Source organism: Epinephelus lanceolatus, chromosome 6, assembly GCF_041903045.1.
Source record: "Epinephelus lanceolatus isolate andai-2023 chromosome 6, ASM4190304v1, whole genome shotgun sequence".
Taxonomy (NCBI): domain Eukaryota; kingdom Metazoa; phylum Chordata; class Actinopteri; order Perciformes; family Serranidae; genus Epinephelus; species Epinephelus lanceolatus.
The window spans coordinates 22,811,115-22,826,214 of NC_135739.1; positions in this window are offsets into that span (position 1 = coordinate 22,811,115).

The window sequence follows — 15,100 nt, forward strand, 5'->3', positions numbered from 1 at the left end:
AGTGAAAATAATAATTAATTACAGTTACTAATCAAAATGTTGGTTATAACAAAGGGGCTGCATCCAAATATATTCTTTCACTATAAAAATATCCATCTGATTAAAGGCTTTTTTATTTTTTTATTTTTTTTTTAACTTTTTGCACGTGTGCTTACTTCTGTGTTCCCTACCAAAGAGCACCCTCATCACATGTTTGAACCTCCGAGCACTCCAGACATTTCTTTTTCTCATATTGTCACATTCACTGTTGATTTGCATCTTTTAGCTGTGCAGGAATGCCTTCATTTGACACAGCCTATTCCCAAACTATGTTCAGCTTTATTGCCCAGTGAAAAACATTTCTCAGAAAAGAAATTCAAAAACAAATATCAAATAGAGGAAGTTGCACTTCTGTGACATTTAACATTTCAAAATTAACCTTTCCAACACTGTTCTTGATCTTAAAAACACTTGACAGCAGTTAACAACACAATCATTGCTTTCAACAGCCAACATGCACATGAAGTGGAAAATTTCCATGACAATCGGGCAATAAACTCCATCATCTGACTGAGATCATTTCATTTGAACAACAGCTAAATATATTCTGTAATAAAATTGTTTTATTAGCTGCTTTTTTTTTAAGGTCAAGAGTGAACACTGAATCTCATTATGAAACAAGACTAAGTCTTCAGCCATGCTAGCATCAAATGAGGCTGTATTTTGCAGTGTCTTAAGCTAAATGCTAACGTCAGCATGCTATCATGCTTAGACATGTTTATCATCTTGTGCTAGCATGCTAACATCGGCTAATGAGCACTAAACACAAAGAGCTGAGGCTGATAAGAACGACATTTGGTCAATAACTAAAGTATCAAACAAATTTAGAAATGAGAGGAGTGATTGCCAAATCTTGCACGGATCATCCTCTGAGGATGATGAATGTCTATACAAAATTTCATGGCAGTTTATCCAATAGTAGGGCCACCCCTTGAAAGTCAGAGATTTGAATTGTCAGTCCGAGACTCATCAGTCGACTGAGATTGCTTTAAGCTGAGCAGTTTTGTTTGTCTGTTCGTTTTTTGCTAGTCATTGCGCTGGGCGGAGTACCTCTGTAATTTTGCTGCAGAGTGAGTGCTCTTGACTTTCATGCTACTCTCTGAGACCGGCAGAGGCACAGAGGAGGAGAAATTTTCCACCATAAGGCTCTGAGATAACATTATCTTCTTTCTTCTGCTTAAAAGTGGTGAATTTACAGCTCACGGATACTTAATACGACACAGTCTCTGGCTTTTGTTTGATATCTAGTGTTGGCAAAAAATGTTGTTGCACATCTCCAATCTATCATTAGCGCAATTACCTGTCCAGTAGATGTTTGATAGAATAAAAACCTGGCTAGTTAAAAGCCGTCAACGTTGATGCATTGTTTCACTCATCCTTGACAGGTTGTGTTGCATGTACGTGTGTTTCCATTATATAGTGTGTTGTTCTACAGCTGTTGCATCTGGATGCAGTGACCTGTGTGCTGATGTGAGGAGGCCTCTGCTCCAGGTCTGGGCAAACCCTCAGAGTATTTAACTCTGCAGGCTGTTATCTCAACCCTGAGCAGGCTGAAGACACGTTGCAGCCTGAGGCAGCAGCTCGGGAGAGGCAGGCAGGCAGCTGAGGGCCTGACTGATTAATAAGTCAGAGTCCAGAGGTCCTCCACTCCTGGGCATCCTCTCTTCTTTCACAAGAGCCTGGTTGTTACTTCATCTCCACATTGCTCAAAGGGAAGCGAGGTGGGGAGGGGTGGATGTAGAGGGGGCTGGCCTCATCCTCACTACCATCACCTGAGGCTTTACACATGGAGATAACTGCCTCACGTCAACTTTCTATTTTCTCCGTGGCTATTATATTCCCCTGTTTTCTCAAAAACAAGGGGAAAGGAGTAAAAAAAAAGCCTAATGACTTTGTAGCAGCCATGAAAAGAAAGGGGGAAAAGTCAACCTCCAGCAGAAGGCCTTTGTGCTATCAGATAGCCACGTTCTGGGAGGAGGGAGGCCGGCTGGGACACACTATACACCATTAGCATCTGCAAAGGCCGTCACGTTGACTAATAGCCAGTGCCACAACGGCACAGTGGTTCAGTTTGTGTTTTCCCTCAATCCCCATTATGTTGGTGACACAAAAGCAGCCGGGCCAGACTTTTCAAATGTGCCACAGCAGCGGACGTGCACAAAGCTTCATTTCTAGTCTTTCTTGAGAAAAAGAAAGGGCCGATCTTGTTGCTTCGTTTTTTTAATCCCCCACCTCATCACACAGACACATTCTGGGTCTTTTGGCAGGGGGTGTGGCGGGTCGGTATATGATGAAAACCTTGAATAAGTCTTAGAAAAGGGCAATAAATTGTGGGGATGGGCGTTTTTTGGCAGCGGCGGCAGTGTTAGCATTTGTTTGCCTTCTTGTTGGCGACGCTGGCTTTGTTCTCGTCTTTCTGTCCCCTCTGTTATCAAGCGGTTTGTTGAGGTTGTGGGAGAGGCAGAGAGGCTGGCGAACAGATTAACGTGCGTGGCTGTCGACTGACATCGACAAATTGGCAGGGTGGCACAGCCGCTTTAAAGCATCCTTGGGCGGACTTTCACCGAACGTATAGTGGTTCAACAAGTCCACTTTAAAGATCGTTAAATAAATCATAGAGATAACAAGGTTGTATACAAGTGCAAGAGGGGTTTATTCCTATATGTTGGAGAAAGTGGAGTGACATGCCATTTCCAGAAAAGCTGGATCTGTTAAGCTCTAAAATTAGATCATCCAATGTAGCCAATTGTTTCTCAATTCTGATTTTGATAGAAATGACTGACACCTACAAGAGCACAATATTTTCAGCCGTCGTTTAAACAGTTTTGGACATAGATGTAGACTTTAGAGGGAACGCAGGGGACATGTCCTCCTCAATTTAAAAACATACACATTTGTCTCCCCCAATAAAAACATCAAAGTAGCAGAGAACATTTGTTTTAATAAAATTAAAGACATTTCCACCATAAATTGATGCATAAAAGGCACAACTCTGCCTAAAAATTTGCCAGAATGCAGGAAATTAAATGTTCGATGCTCAAAATTCTCCGGCAGAGGATCATGTGTGTGTCTCACCTCCAAGCTGCCATTTTAAAACAAAACCTACACCCTTGGTTTTGGAATTATCCACTGATCACTTTAGCATGCTGAAGCACAAAAGCTAAGTTTGTGAGTGTTTTTATAAATATAACAATGCTTTGACCTTAAGATGGATTTTTATGGTTGCATTATTAGTATATTTAAAGGTATAATACGCAGGATTGTCAGTTACTGTTTGTGAACACGCTGCCAGTGAAAATGAAACCCCAGATTCACTTTCATTTGGCGTTTTGCATCACTATATTTGCGTTTTTCTGTGCCATGTCTCTTGGATGCATGTTGCTTATCATCTCCAACTAGTCGCTTGCTTTTAGTAAAGCCCTGACCTCACCTGAGCGCTGTGGGAACACACGCCCATGAATGTCCCGAACACAGAAAATAAGAATGATGAATGAAAATACAGGCTGTCGGAGCCATTATATAGTTTTTGTTTGTTCACTTTATACTTACCAAAGCCACATGGTAGATATAAATATACACATGCAGTTATTAAATTGAACACAGGGTGGAGTATTCATGTCTGAGGTGCATATAGGTAAGCTCCAGGTAATGGGAATCAGGTGCGTGGAACAGGAAGCAAACAGTGTTTAACCATGTTCTGGAGGCATGTCGAAGCCTGAAGCATTGGACACACTGGACACTGGTTTATGGCAGAGGGTAAGGTCTTTGCAAAATAAATACATCGTCACACACTTCTAGTGGGTCATAAGTGGTGACAGAGAGAGATTACCTCTGTATAAGCCTATACATGTTTTTTTAAGGAAACTCCTGCATAGCATAGCTTTAATGTGTGAAGTACTCATCACCTTTAAGCCCCCCAATATTCATGTTTCAGGTGCTTTTCCCTGATTTCCTTTCTGATTGAACCTATTACCTATGTTGCTATTTCTCATTCTTGGTGTGTAAAGGCCACTAAAGCACCATAATGCACCAGTTTGTTTTTATTTTTGACAATAAAAGAAAGAGCACTTGATCCCAGAGTGTCCCAGTTTGGCCCACTGACCATAACAAACACGGACAGTACATGAGAGACTCTGTGTGTGTCACTACAGAGACATTACGACACATAGAAGACACTGATTCAGCCCGTGAGAGTCACTTATCTACACTTCAGTCAACAAGTGCAGATAAATACAGTGGATGTAAATCTAACACTTTGTGCCCGGGGAGACAAACTGCCGCTGTTGAGTCACCGCCGATGAATCTTATCAGAGGCTTGTTGGAGCAACAGGCTTCCTTCTCCGTTTCAGCCAACAAAACCTTGTACTGTCCCTGGGGCCCGCTGCTTTCTGCCCTGCAGAGAATAGCGTCACAATTGGCCTTTGTGTTCATTATGTTAGAGGCATCTTCCCATTGCGCTGTGGGGTCCATTCCAATGCTGAATTAGGCCCATGGGGATTTTAGCCAAGTCACAGGGGTCGGTGACCTTTCTTGTCACACCCCCCAACACACACACACACACACACACACACATACAGAGAGCCCTGTTCTTATTCTGTGTGAGCTATAAATTATGGCACCTCTTCAATTTTAGGAACTGAAGGAGGCTCGACCGTGTGAATCCTGTGGTGGTCCTGTATCCATGTGTGTGTGGCCGGGCAGATGACCACTGCATGTTCTCACCATTTAAGTCTGACGTCCACCCTGAAGAATCCATAAAATGACCTCATCGTCTCACGTCATAAATGAATCAGCCCATTGTGGAGGGAAGAAGCCTCCATTAATAAATAAAGCCCTGATGCTGGATGTATGTTTTCCTACTAATCCCACATGATGCAGGGTGTCGGCTCACACACGGGGTCGCCAGCTATACAACAGAAAACAAACACAGGAGCAGGACTGTCATCTGACTGACTTACCCTGACATCTGAGTCATTGTTTGGTTATTGTAAACAGCCAAAACCTGCACCAAGGAGCTATTTCGATCCTGACTTAAAGTATGTCTCTTAATCACATGACTTATATTCTTTGACGTTCTGTTTGCAGGTTCCAACTACGACCTTTTATTGACACAACAGATAAGAATTCATCAGTGACGCCACAACCAACACCATAACTAAATGTGACAGCATCCACCTGCAACAGCCGTCCTTCCTGACGCTCACATCAGTTCAACTAAGCCGTTGTTCACAGACAGATCTAAGCACAAATGAAAACAAAGCCAAATAGATGATTTTAGTGCTAAAATCAATTGTTAATAGTCAGATTATTGGTTACATTCCATCTCACAAAAGTGGATATCAACAGGAATTGAGCCTGCAGTGTGAACGCTATCTTAAAGGCACTTTTCAGTTTGATACCAGCTGCCCCAAGATGCCGGGTAAAGTGTGACTTGGGTGACAAACTGCTGGAACAGTGTGTGTGTGTGTGTGTGTGTGTTTGAGGGGTGGGAACTTTCCTTTGCAGAGTGGAGTTATGCAAAGTTGCCATGGAAAAACTGATCGTCGCACAAACTGTTTCTTAATCGAGTGGAGGTCTTAGTGAGTGGGAGGGACTCTGGAGTTTTTTGCACAAGAAGCGGCTCTGGGTCTGCATGGACTTAGTGGGATTATGTGAGCATTCATGGCAACCAGCGAGGCCAGCAGGTGAGGTCTGGGCTCAGCTGCCTTAGCCGTTAGGTAAACACAGAGAAGGGTTGCCAGATCCTGGCTGTGTTGCCAGGCTGAAATTGTATCTGTCCACACTACTTACGTCAGTCAGGCTGATCTGCCTCCTCCTGCAGAGTGGCGCTGACAGGGGGCCGCACTTGTTGCCGGATAGGGGACGCTGAGGGCCGGCTTTCATCGTCTAAGTGCCACAGTGAGGCCGGACCAAAAACGGTCTGGTGACATTACTTGACTGGCCATCAATAGTATCTTAGCAGGCGCTAAAACCAAAAGCAAACAGCCTGAGTGTGAATGTTTGAGGCGAGGCTCTGTGGCGTTAGCAGCGTCGTGTGTTAACGCAGAGCAGAGACGACAATGGGCCTGGTAAAGTGATCAAGTTGTGAGCTTTTGTCTCTTTTCAGGAAGTCCTGATCTGATTTCCACCGAGCTTATACTTTTAATTAGATTTGCATTTTCTAACCTGCCTGTTTTACATGTGTTTTTGGGGCTAACCAGTAAAACAGGCTTATCTAAATGAATAGTTCAGTGTTTTCCCTCAATACTTCCATTTCAACCTGCCTGACATCACATCAGATTAAGACAAGGGAATTGCCACGTTACATATTCAGTGTTGTCAGGAATTCTGCACATTTGCTTCACGCACAAAAGCTGTTTTTCTTTCACATGACCTTTGCTCAAATAAGAGTTGAAAATAAGATAAGAGGAGGTTTAAGATGGTGAACTGGAAGACAAAATCGCTCTAAGATGTTTGGGAAAATAAACACAGTTCATGTCGCCCAGAGAACATCTTGTCCAGATTTTCTGGTGTAGATATGTAACACACATGGAGGAGTGAGAGTGAGTCAGTAGCCAAATGAATATGGAAACTAAAACATGTCCTCATTGTTCATGCACACATGTTGTGAAACTAAACTCTTAAAGTGAAATCCATCTATGTGGCATCCCATCATGTCATCATCGTGCTCCCCCCCCTCCACTGCAGCCTCTCTGTTTGTTCACCTGCCGGTCAGTCGTGCCTGGCCTGAAAGGCCACCGCTTCGCCCCACTGACCTCCTGACCCCCTGCAGCCTCCACACGCCTCCTCTCTGGACCAGCAAATATTGAACCAGTCAGTTAGGGTTTCTCTGCTGCCCACTGAGTGTTTGACTGTTGCCAGAGAAGAACAGCTTTACCACCATTGGACAACAGCAACAACAGGCCAGGGCATGCCCCTGTGTGTGTGTGTGTGTGTGTGTGTGTCTGTGTGTGTGTGGGCTGCACCAACTAGTGTTAACTATAAACCTGGAACAAATTGTGGTTTATATTCTCGGTCTATAACATCAAAACTTTGAATTAGTATTGAAGTGAACAAAGCTCATCTTATACCTTCTTTCTCAGTTAAGCTCAGTAAACATCCACTCCACATTCTCCAAATGTTATATAACAGAGATGTGGGAGTTGAGTCACATGACTCGAGTTGCAAATTTGAGGACTTAAGATGTACTTGACTAACACTGATAAAATCCAGCTGGCACTGGACATCAAAATGACTTCAGAAAGACATTGGACTCTTATATTGGACAGACCTTAAATTTTGGTGGGAATGAAAATTGGGTTAACGATATTTTAAATGTGTAATGACGTTAGAATTTCATATTGTGTGAACGTTATCATTGTGACGTTTTGCAGATGTTGGGATTATTCTCCATACCTTAAAACTAAATGTTGTTATTCCATGTCAAGATGACTTTGGCATGAGACGTTTGGAAGACGTTGGATTGTGGTTACTTAACAATATAACTCAAAACCAATAGGCCGGGAGCCAGTTCCACCCCTTGTGCTGTTTTCTGCTACCTTAATTTCATAAGCCTTTACCTTGGGCCATCATAAGTTGATAACAATTGTTGTTCTTGTGTTGTTGTCCCCAAAACCCCTTTTTTGGAACATGTTTCTGGCAAAAAGGTGAATGCAAATATTAAGGCACTATGTTGGCATACATAATCCTACTAGTATGAAATCTGGCTAGGAGTATCCTGACACAAAGGGGAAAGTAGCAAAATATGAGTTTGGGGCTTGCTGCCATTTTATTGGCCTGGTCATCCGACATGACAACCTAAATTCCACCAAGTATCAATGTTGGAAGATGTTGCTGACCAGTTGGGAAGACTTGACTTAACTTTGACTTGTTATTCATGACTTGAGACTTGATGTAGACTTGTGACAGATGACTTGAAAGGACTTGACTTTTTAAATTAAAATAAATTTTTGCATTTTTTTAGATAGTGTGAAGTTATGTTTTGTTTTTAAAACATGAGTGGTGGATTTTGAGTGCAATGAGCACAAACCTGGCAACCTAGTAGGACACAGTAGAGGCCAACACACCAGGCAGCAATCATGGAGGGGGCTTGTCCAAAAATAATAACATTTGGATTCAAGGATTTTGATGTTACAATGCAGAGTCTGTAGGTCAAAATCAGTGACTCACACACCACAACATCCAACTTGATCCGTCACTACAAAATCCACACAGAAAGGTACGTGAACGTGTCATTGTAGCTAACTTATTAGCTTATCTGCTAGTCAGATGTTAGCCAGAAAGCCAACATTAATTAATTAACATTTTATTTTCATTTCAGAGCCCCAGTCTTTGTTATTGTTCCGTTAGGAGGGTTGTTGTTGACACAAAATGTCATATATCAGTAAAATTTATAAGGCTGCAACAGTTTTCATTAATGTTAAAAATAAAACTCAACTTATCATGGCCGCTGTCTTTTAGCCAACTTAGACATGGAAACTGGGGTAGATCATCCAAATTTATACGAACAGTGACCACTGGTTGACCCATGTGTGTGACAGCTTCACCTTATATTTATTAGATTTCAAATCAGTCTGAAAGTTTCAAATTGAGTTCAAATTCAAATTTAGATTTATTGTTTTCGGACCAGTTCAACAAAACTATATTAACCCTTATTTTAGATTAATACTTTTTAGTAGAACCCAATTGTTGTGTGTAATGTGTAAAGTGTGTGAACAGTGTTCACACAGTGTAAAATAGATGATTAGTTGTGTCTCAGATTCATATTACATATCAGGAGGTTTTCAGAATGTATTCAGGTGTTCACACTGGGGAAAAAGCTTCACAATTAAATATAGTTTAACAAATTTAGATTTTTCATTGAGCTGTTAACGTGCTGAAAAGTTTCCCACAATGCAATACACAAAGGGAATAGAAGAGTCACTCAAAAACTTTAAATTAATTGTGAATGTTGGTGAGACAGCTCTAAAGATACAGCCAACAAAAACAAACAACAAAAGAAAATTGTATCTTTAGAAAAATACTTTGTTTCTGTCAAGTTAATTTGTCAGCAGTGTTTTAAAACTGAAGTTTGATTGGCATCTGTCGGAGCATGTGTCACTATCTATAATATCCAGCACAGGTTGATAAAGTACATTCATTTTTCTGTTATCATCTGGGAAAAAAATCATGTATGTGTCAATAAGTATATAGCATATACTGAATACTTTGACTATGCAGTGTGGAACTGGGACACAGTCACTGTCTCCATTATCAGTTAATATCCTCAGTATCCATCGTGTGCATCAGTTGTACATGTTTGTTTGTTTGAGAGCCTTTGTTTTTGTGTCTTTACGACATTGTTTCCTTTAGATTGTTTCTCGGATCTATTACCCGGCTCTATGTGTGTGTCCACTTCCACATTGTGTGTATCCATGTGTGTGTGTGTGTGTGTGTGTGTGTGTGTGATCCTGGGTGCTCAGGAATGTTTGCTCTGCCAACACTCAGTGACTGTAGTCTCGGTCGTCTCTCCAGCCCGGAGTGAAACGGACACTCTGCAGCCTTTTATCAGGCGGACACGGCCCGTCCCTTTAAGAGGAGGAAGGTAAATAATGGCAGGACTTTAATAGGTGGATAATGTGGTCGCAGGCCACAAGACTGACTGTCCCTGAGCAAACAGGACCAAAGCAGCCTATACACACACACACACACACACACACACACACACACACACACACACACACACACACTCAGGGCCAATAGCTCTTGTATAAAGAATGTAAAGAAGAAATACGTTTAGTCTTTTATCTCTCACACACACAAGCACAGTCCAGCAGCTTTCAGCGATCTGTGAGGATTTAAGGATCTCAGACGTGTGTTCACTCTTTCAACAACCACACATAGTTTAAAATATTCACCCTGCACTGCGCTTGCATGTTGTTTTATTCTTTTTCTTGTGGATTTCTGTCCCCAAATTAGTCTTTTTATATTTATCAGGAATTCACTACAGAGTGTGTAATAACTCTATTTACTCTATCTAAGACAGTCCAAGAATATAACTAAACATAAACAACTCTCTCCTAATTCAAAGGCTGTAGTGATAAAACTCAGATTTTTGACGTCACGTGGTATGTAAGTCTGGAGCTGCTCCATAATCAATGAACTGGGAAAAATGTAATATATATAACACTGAGAGCACCCAGGGGAGTGTTCTGAGTATATGGGTACATTTTCTGTTTCAGAGCTGAGAACGCTACAATAGATTAAAGTTCATTTGTGTGAACAAAAGACAACAAATACTCTGTGAGCCCACAAAATCTGTCTCCCATTGTCTATGGAGCAGCTCTAGACCTTACACTTAATGACATCACAAGTTTTAGGGCGCTTTCACACCTGCCCCGTTTGGTTTGGTTCAATCGATCTCAAGTCATTTGCTGCCTAAGTGCGGTTTATTTGGGCAGGTGTGAACACAGCAACTGCATTAAGGTACGCACCAAACAAACTCTGGTGTGGTTTGTTTGTGGTGTTGATCCGAACCAACTGTAGTCACATGACACATTGTTTGGGTTAAACATGAGCATGTTACAGTCCTGGAAGATTATTAATGTGCGCCTCTTCCTGTACTGCCTTAATATGCACATTCAGCACATCCAATGCATCAAAACATTGTTTTCTAGTTGGAGCCGCGCCTCGTTTTCAAACTGTATGGTTTGACTAAAATGAACAATGACAGCAATATAGTCCACGATGAGCAGTGCTAAAATCAACCTGCGTAGTTGTCCCTCCATTGTGACATTAGAAAGTGTCACATTTATCTTGCAAGTGTACTCTTTTTCAACGTTTTGTTTACTTCCTGGATTTTTCCCGCATGGAAATTCTGACCAATCAAGAGCAACTTTCTGGCACAAGGCATTTGATCTAGTCCGCTTGTAAATGCTGCCGTGAGAACACTGTGATGCCATTCTGGGCGGTCGCTACAACACAAACCAACTTCAGGCAATTATGCAACTTTCTAACAAAATTAATCCCTGATTCGGACCAAAGCAAGACAACACTAGGTCTGAAAGCACTCTTTGACTTATGTCTCTTAGGTAATGGTGAAAATGTAAAGTAAATTAGTAAAATAAACATTTGTAAAAACAGTTCATATAAAAATAATAAACCTAACATTATGCTGAAAATACAAGTCAACTCAGCTGTCTCAGAAAAACAAGCATCACATCTCAAATGTGTTTTTTTCCATGTCTACATGTCTATGGGTTCATCATCCTTTCCTCCTCCTCCAATACAGGTACCACATCAGATGTTCACCTGTAGGCCTTCTTTACCATCATCGTCATCATCATCATCATCATCATCATCATCATATCACACCCATAAAGATACAGCAGGTTTGTCTCCACATAAAGAAACACTCACATACATTTAAACACCCGCGGCACACACACGTTCCCTGAAGTCTCCAGAGACCAATTAAGATAGTCTACTTACCTTGAGGCATGTGCACCACCTCAGCCCCCCCCCCCTCACACCCATAGACCCTTTGACCCCTGACACACGACCCCTGTGCTGAATGAGTACACACACAGGGGCGTCAGAGCGAGACCCACAGCCATTCCTGCCCCACCGTGACACACACACATACACATATAGCAACATACACATTCACAAACCCTCTGGCTGTGCACACTGAACAGTAAAAAAAAAGATATGGACCGCTGGTCATATACACACACACACACACAAACACACACACAGCTGGGAGGTGAGGGGTTAGTTGTGGGTCGCAGGTTAATGCAGTCCAAATGGACAGGACTGCTGCAGGATGTAGGGGGCGCTGCGGAGACAAGGAGCAGCTCTGCTCGTTTAGTTCCTAAAAGTGTTTTAGGACTGAGGTTCATTTTTACAAAGAGTGTCATCAGAGAATGTTACAATCGAGAGGATAAAGTGAGGGTTCGAAGAGAGTGAAGAGGGGAGGAGAAATGGAAGGAAATACTGTCATTTTATCATTCATCATCAAAAGAAGTAACTAAACATGACACACAAAGATCAGAGGGGATGAAGCAAGCAAGAAAGAAACACAGTTTAACATCATCTTTGGACACAAAGATGATGACCACTGTTTCACAGGATCACGTACTGTTAGCCCAAAAATCCTCTGGACTGATGACACAGGACACGCACACACATATAATTTAGGTTGTCCAGTGTTATTCCCAAATTACAGTTCATAAAGTTGACAAAATGGAAGCCTGTTTACTCACTCTAGAGGATAAGTCACGGATATGTAGAACACAAATGCATTACTATGGTTCTCTGGAAAATCTGCCTCAATAATACGTCACAGGATTCACAAAATACCACATTCTCCCTTCACCTCTTGCAGTATTTAGCCATATAGACAACTTCAATTTAATATGCCTGTGTTTTCATATATCAGACTATGATTTTTGCCTCTGTCCTAACACAATGAAGTTGAATGTGATTTTGTTTTTAGCGCTTAGGGCATTGAAAAATACACCTGAAAAAACAACATGTCTTTACAGTTTCCCAGTGTAGCAGCTCAGTCACAAGAATAAAATGTTGGCATAGTACATTTCTGCAAATCACGTGATGTTACATTTATATTACGTACCTTTCCAACATTTCTAAAGTGACATTTTCCAACTGTGTTATGGGCTCTTTGGATGTGTAAAAGTGGGTTGTTGGCTACGTCAAATTATGTGTCCATTCCTCGATTACCCTGCAGGTTCTTCATATTCCTTTAGTCCACAAGGGTCCTCAGATCAAGATAATCAAAACGATTTTTCCTAAAAATGAATCCAAGTTGTGAGTATTTTCTCAACAGGATACAGTGGTGTGGTGTTGGTAGGCCAGGTACCGTAACCTTCGAGCACCTTATCTCTTTCTCTGATATGCTGTCTGTTGGAGCTAGATCTTACTGGCTTAAATAAAGGATTTGATTGTATTTGCCAGCTTTGCAGAGCAGCAGTTTTGTGTGGAAGGAATGAAAGGCCTGTCCCAAATATAGGCCCATCGATTTCAGTGACTAATGCAAATAATAGCTTTAATAGCTAAGTTTTACTGTATATGAGGGCTACCAAGCAGCAGACCAGTGTAAGAGACCAACAAACAACGAAAGCAGATATTTTTAATGACACACTCCTAATCGTGTTTGAAGATCAAATCGGTTATTTTAAGTCAAACATGATGTTTCCTTGACACAAATCAGGTAGTCTTTGTGCCTAAACCTAATTACATGTTAAACACAGTATTGTTAAAACTTAAAAATGAAAACTCAAATGTGAAATTTCAACATATTCGCTATCTGCAGTATGAAATGTACAAATGTAACATGGTGGTTTTCAGAAATGTACAAAGCCAACATTTATTCTGACATTTGTATTGAGTGTAGTCGGTTCATATTCATTTGTTTTAACCTGCATTGCTTTATACATATTTTTAGATGTATAGAGCAATGCAATGACCTTTATAGCTAATAATGTAAACTTGTACGTTTTTTCTCAAACTGACCATTCTTTCAACAGTAGGTGCAGTTCTTTTCACCTCATATTGAAACAGAGTTCCTCAGTTTCATCCCCCATGTTGCATTTCACCTTTGGATCACATCCACCACAACGCCTCCAATTTTGAGAAGGGAAAAATGTGAATTGTTGCGATATGGTGGTCAGTCTATGAGGACATCAAAGGGATCAGCTCAGTGGTGGCAACACTGGGAGGAGGATAAGACCAGACCCAGCCAACAAAACTAAGCCCAACCTGAAAGGCAGGCAGGCCCAGTAATACGGGATCATCCCTGGTGTAATTCCTCCCTCCTGGGCCCAAACAAAGAGACCTGGGACAAGAGCTGCACATCTGGGGGAGGGGAGGGGGTTACAGGGAAAGGTCCGGTGGTCCGACGGTCACTGACCAGGTCGCCATGCCAACAACATACATGCACACACATATACACACACAAACAACATGCCTGCAACAGTATCTTAACCTCTTTCATCCACCCCGTATTCTAATCAGCCGCCTTGGGCCTCGCATTGTGTGAGGACGTGTCCAAACATGGCGGGAGATCAGAGGTCAGCTTGGCCGCTGACCTTGGCCCCTACTGGCCCCTTCGGAGGCCCACAGTAAGAGGGGGAGTGTTGTTGGATGTGGGTGGTGTCAGGCCGTGGCTCTGTCCCTCCGTGGCAGGTCCGGTTCCTAATCGGCTCAGAGGCCAGATGAAGGCCGGAGAGCAGTCGGCATTGTCCAGCTGCGTCTGAAAGGCCCAGCGCTGAAAGGCCGGGGCAGGACAGGGTCAGGCTGGCCGCAGCGCTCTGTTGCCTTTCAAATGCCATCGATACCCTCCTTGACTCTGGCCAGCACTGCATGGCGAGCACCCAGCTGGGGACAACGGCTGGTATGATCACCAGAGGATGACATGGCTCTGGATAGAAGCATCAGCTTGTCATTAAGAATCTAAAACATCAAAACATATAAGACCAATTTGATTTTGAAAACTGTTACCAATATTGTTGCCAGTAATATTTTGTGAAGTTAAAGGTGCAAGTAAAGAGCTGCACAATTTCTGCGTCCTTCTCTCATTCCATTCCTTCCTTTGCATCCTCTGAGTTCCTGTATTTTCATGCAAGATACAAGTGGTCAACAAGAGAAGTCAAGCAGTAGAAAGGAAACCCCATTAGTGATTGTGATTTTTTTTTCAGTGTGTTCCTGGTTTCAGTCAAGGAAAATGCTTGATTAGAGAGCAACTAAGGCAGCCGCCCTGAAGCAATGGACACTTGTGGTGTAATGCATCCAGCGAAGAAGAAAATACATCAAACATCTGCCTCACAAGGAAGGAGGCCTTAGCTTTGTAAAGATTTCTACTTCTGGAGATTTCATTGGCAGAAACAGTTAAAAGCTCATTTTGATGGTACAGATTGGGCATTAATTTGCCAATATGCAACATAATTAGTCTCTAACAGTTCAAAAGATTCAAAATCCTTTAAAATCAGAACAAATGGAGCAAAAACAAGCTCATTTCTTCCTCTAAAAAATTAGCTTCATGTCCCAAAAATCTGTAGCTGGA